This window comes from Neolamprologus multifasciatus, chromosome 14 (genome assembly GCF_963576455.1).
Source record: "Neolamprologus multifasciatus chromosome 14, fNeoMul1.2, whole genome shotgun sequence".
In the NCBI taxonomy this organism is placed as follows: domain Eukaryota; kingdom Metazoa; phylum Chordata; class Actinopteri; order Cichliformes; family Cichlidae; genus Neolamprologus; species Neolamprologus multifasciatus.
The window spans coordinates 38,119,571-38,124,429 of NC_140452.1; the positions used below are offsets into that span (position 1 = coordinate 38,119,571).

Sequence of the window (4,859 nt, forward strand, 5' to 3'; positions counted from 1 at the left end):
AAGTCCTAAATTTCCTTGAACGTGTAACATGTGTAAACATAATTACACATTAGAAATATGTTTACATTTATGCACAAGTAGTGTTTTTTGTTTATGGTGGCACTTTGCTGATATAGTCTGGATCTATTTATCCCTTTAGAGGCTCGCTGCAAATCAATATGAAGGTATTTGTAGCAATCACCATTATCCTATGATTAAACATGTCTATCCTGATGCAGATGGTCAGCATGACACACTGTAAAAAAGAAAAAGTTGAGAAAATTTAAAATTTCAAGGCAACATGATGCAAGAGATTTTTGAGTTTTCTCAACTTTTGCAACTGTTGTTGACTTAACTAAGATTTACAAGTTCTGCCAACTTGGTTCTTCTTGTTCACCTAATTAGGATAATCCTGGAAGTCTAACGAAGAAATTCTGGTTTCAATGCCATGTTTTTCTGCCTTCACCAAACAAGGATATTCTTGTTGAGTAATCATACAATTCTTACTCCAGTGAGTTGAAAATGTACCTATATAAACAAAGGAAAATGTATGCTGTGATTATACTTGAAAGAACACTCAATAAATAGATATAGAATAAAACAAAGCACAATTCAATTTTATCTAAAAGCTTATTTATTTTGTTCAACAGCACTTTCAGTACATTTCAGAATGTCATGGGCAGTAGGGTGAATTTCTGTTAAAAAAAAGAAAGAAAGAAAAAGAAATAACAAACAAACAAAAACGTGTTGCCAGTTTCTTTTGGGTGCTTTGAGCACCCCAGCAGAGACGTTAAAATTCCAGTCCAGAACCAAAAAAGAAAAGTGTCCAGCAACTTAATAATTCACGCACACACACCCTGTCCGTCTTGTAAAAGCTGAACATAACTATTGCACCTTAAATAGTAATTCCACAAACGATTGCCTATGTACCCAGATATTGACATTTTACATGGGCTTACTATGATGAACTATGGAAGTTAAAAGTTATTAGAAATGTTACCATCAATGAAGAGGAAACTAACAGGTAAAACACCAGTTCTATGCTTCATGTGAAGTGGAAAACACTGTAACAAATCTTTTAAAATACTACAAGACAAATTTTCACCATATATTCTCAACAATACAGATTCATCTGACTAAAACTTACATTTCGAATAATGATTTATCCACGTCACCTTCATATTGTCCGACCAGGTCAAAATAAGATGGCCTCAATTGCTTTAAAGGTGTAACTCATCTGCTTTGGATAATCAATGTTGAGGGCATACAGAAGGCCAAAGAGGTGTGCCAAGGCAGTAGAGAGATCTGGAATGTTATGTAGCACGATGTCCCCTTCCAACACAACTGCATGTTCTCGCACAGACGTATCGGTATCGTCATCTTGTAGGATGGTGAGGATGGCAACTGATACACCGTTCAACACTGGTTACAAAATGTCAGTGTCCTGAAGAAAAGTAAAATATGACTTATTGAAAGCTAAGAAAAACTAAAGACTTTAGATAAGATTTTAACTTTAACCTCTATACCATGCTGGTCATTTGACTCATAGAGGTTTTAAGAACAAAAAGCTTATTTTCCTTTAATTAATGCCACCTTGTGAGTTTTGTACAAAATTATTTTCTGCTATGGAACACCCACTAACAATGCCCAGCTGCTGCTCAGCAGAAAAAAAGGAGTGAGAGTTATGACAACTGCAATCCCCACTATAAAATTATCTGGACTGCACTGAGAAAGTGTACATTTCCATTTTGGATTAACTCATCCTTTAAAAACATCTCATAGCAATTATTTTTACTTGCATTACTTTTTTGTACTTACTAAGCACTTCAGGAAAACCTCTGTTGCATCCTCTCTGAGGAAAATGGGCAGGCCTCTCAGTGCCGGTGGGACACAATGTCGGATGCCTAAAAAGTATTCAGTGGAAAACAAGAATTTCAATTAGTGTAGTAACATGGTGTACTATACACAATGCAAAATCAGAACTCCCATAGTAATGAAAATAAAGCACAGGTCAGACCCAGCAACACGCAAAACTTACAAAAAAACCCCAACAACAACATCATGTTAACAATTTTACTTTCTATTTACAAATTAAATAGAAATACTGCCAAATAAGAACAAAGCAATGACTGATGACATTAATTTTTACTGACATGTCCACTGATGTGTTTTGTTTGAAGCCAACATCTTTTTCAGTTTCTGTTAAGAGAAAAGTATTCTCTCTTCTAAACATGTCAGATAAAGAAGCACTTCACTCACCTGTTCATCAAGTTTATCCAGGAGGTCTTCCATCTCCTCACAAAGAGCTCCCTTCTTAGGCCGGTACAGTTTCAGCAGGCCAGGCACAAATTTGCCAAGGGATGCATTGAAGGTCCCCAGGAGGTCTTTGCTTGTGATCCGATGAAATTTTTCAGATATCTAAACAAGACATTCACCAAAATATTGTCATTTATTCAGCACAGAAAATTCCTGGGTAGCGGTCTTGGACAGTCTGCACCATGTTATATGCCTGACTGTGTTATCAACAGCAAAACCTACTTCAAAAATCTCTCATGAATACGTATTTTGCACAGGAATAGAAATACCCTCCACAAAAACCAGTATCAATATGCAAATACATATTATGTTCTAAGTTGCACCAAAATCTGTGACCAATCAGATTCTGTGACCTGCCTTAGTATTCTTTCCCTAACCATCTCAGTCTATAGAAGTCCTATTTCTAGCACTAAAAGAAAACAAAAAAAACCATGCTAAGTCAAAATTATGAGATTGCCTTTCTGTTTCACAATTTTGATTTAGCATGGGGACTCTTTTCTTGAAAGAAATTTCTTTACACATTTTCTGTGTAAAGAAAAGTTCAGGGTAAGGATTTCAATGTAACACTGGCAAGGGTCTTGACTGGAATAGTAGCACAATATAATAAAGTTGGCCAATGCAATGCCCCAGCAAATACTGTACTACTTCAATATAGTCAATCTAGTATAAATCATGCCCAATTTGAATAATAATTAAATTATAAATAAATTAGGACAGTCTTACCTCCACAGAGTAAAACAGCCCAGGTCATCTCTCCTGGACACACACACTGGACACCATAGGCTGACACTCCACGACCTCTCTCCGCCTGAGAGAAAATGTTTGCAATAATGAAACATTTCAATATAATGTAGAAAAAAAACAAGTTACGGATCGGACTCCCTGATCCTTACTGCGCATGTGCAAAGTCGGACGGTACAGATCGCGTCTACCCGTGGAATTGTACATAAAATCAATACTCCACCAACAAAAAGGCTCTCAAAACAATACAATACTTTCCACAGCTTTGAAGGATGGGTCAGGTGTATCCTTCGTGGCCCACCCTATGCCAGAATTCATAGCGCAGCCCAGCCGATTCTAGTTTCCAACAATGGCGGCAGCCACTTAGTTTTAATATTACTCTTATTACCCTTTTCGGCTCACAAAGTAAACTTTTAAGATATTTTCAGGCGAGAATGTAGCTGTGTAAATTTCAAATATCTGCTCAGTTTAATAAGACAACACATATTTGCAAAAATGCTTCTACGTTTTCGGAGACGTCTGTTACCACCGGCTTTGATAGCTAGCTGGCTGGCATATCATTTTCACCCCCCGTCCTTCGCTAGCTTAAACATGATATATAAGTCACTTAGATAACTTAAATATGTTATTGTTTGGCTTTTTTTCAGTGTTTTACTCATTCCACCTTCCTGGGTCCTGAGGAGGATGCAGCCTAGGCGCTTGTAGAAAATCCTAATAATAGATCTGGTTAGCTTACCTGCTAGGGCAAATAGTCGGCAGCTTGTCCTGTCCGAAAAATGGTCAAAAAATACAGTCCAACTTCAGACCAGGTAAAATCCGTAATGGTCGAAAAATGGTAATTTCCATCCAACTTTGGCCACGTTTCTTCAAATTTTCTTAGCAGGTTTTCAGTCCAGAACACATTGACAAACCACTATCACACAGCTCAGGTCTTCTCAGGCTCGTTTGGTCCAGTTCAAACTTGGCACAGACCACGTGTGCCAGTCATCTACGGGGTTTCCCACAGGTTCCCAACTTGACTCAAAAAATCTACTCAAAAGTTGATAATCTTTGTTATGCTCTCTAGAAAATCTTAGTTAGGACAACAATGGAAGAAATTTGTGGGGCAGATGAGCTTTTTTAGGTTGTAAATGGAAAGTTTTATTTCTAAGTCAGTTTAATTTGAAAACTTTAATTAAATCAACAATTACTAGTTATCGTTTTTACAGTGCAGTAGCCCCGCCCAGATAGTTTGATAAATATGAAAATAATGTCAGTTATGTTTTATGCACTTAAAAGTCAACGTCAGCTGTGTTGGGAAGATTTTTACAGTGTTTGACGAAGACTCTACGTCTTAAGCAGGGTTGAATTTCAAATGTCCTTCAAGCCACTAAAAGTACATAAAGAAAATGAAAATAAGCAAATTGTGTCACATGATTTCATGTCGGTGACTGAATTAAAAGTTAAACAAACAATTGTTTCTATTGCAGTGTTGTGATGTCTAAGTGCAATGAGGAGCATCAAAACTATCAATATATACGGTGCTGTGAAGAAGTATTTATCTCGCTGTTGATGTTTTTGTTTTTTGCATATTTGTCATATTTAAACGTTTCAGATCTTCAAACAAATGTTTTTATATTACACAAAGATCAAAAGAAATCTGTAAATTGTTCATAGAAAGAGAAGGTGGGTGTAACTTAAGAGGGAAATGGAATTTAAAAATACAAAGTGCTAGAACAACTTTAAGAACGATGTCTATCTCAATTGCAGGAGTTAAATTATGGAACAGTCTAACAGAAGAAATAAAAGACAATAAAAACATAAAACAGTTTAAAGTAAAATAT

The 4,859-nt window shown here is 36.3% G+C and overlaps 1 long non-coding RNA gene across 1 annotated transcript; it reads right to left on the reverse strand.

Moving 5' to 3' along the window:
* Window positions 1-239: 239 nt before the first annotated feature.
* LOC146504618 (uncharacterized) lies at window positions 240-4,232 on the reverse strand. Its single transcript, XR_014868759.1, has 5 exons — window positions 3,773-4,232; window positions 3,019-3,103; window positions 2,239-2,397; window positions 1,798-1,883; window positions 240-1,423 (listed from the first exon to the last, which is right to left on the reverse strand). It is a non-coding gene; the product is annotated as an uncharacterized LOC146504618 (long non-coding RNA).
* Between the last annotated feature and the right edge of the window lie 627 nt (window positions 4,233-4,859).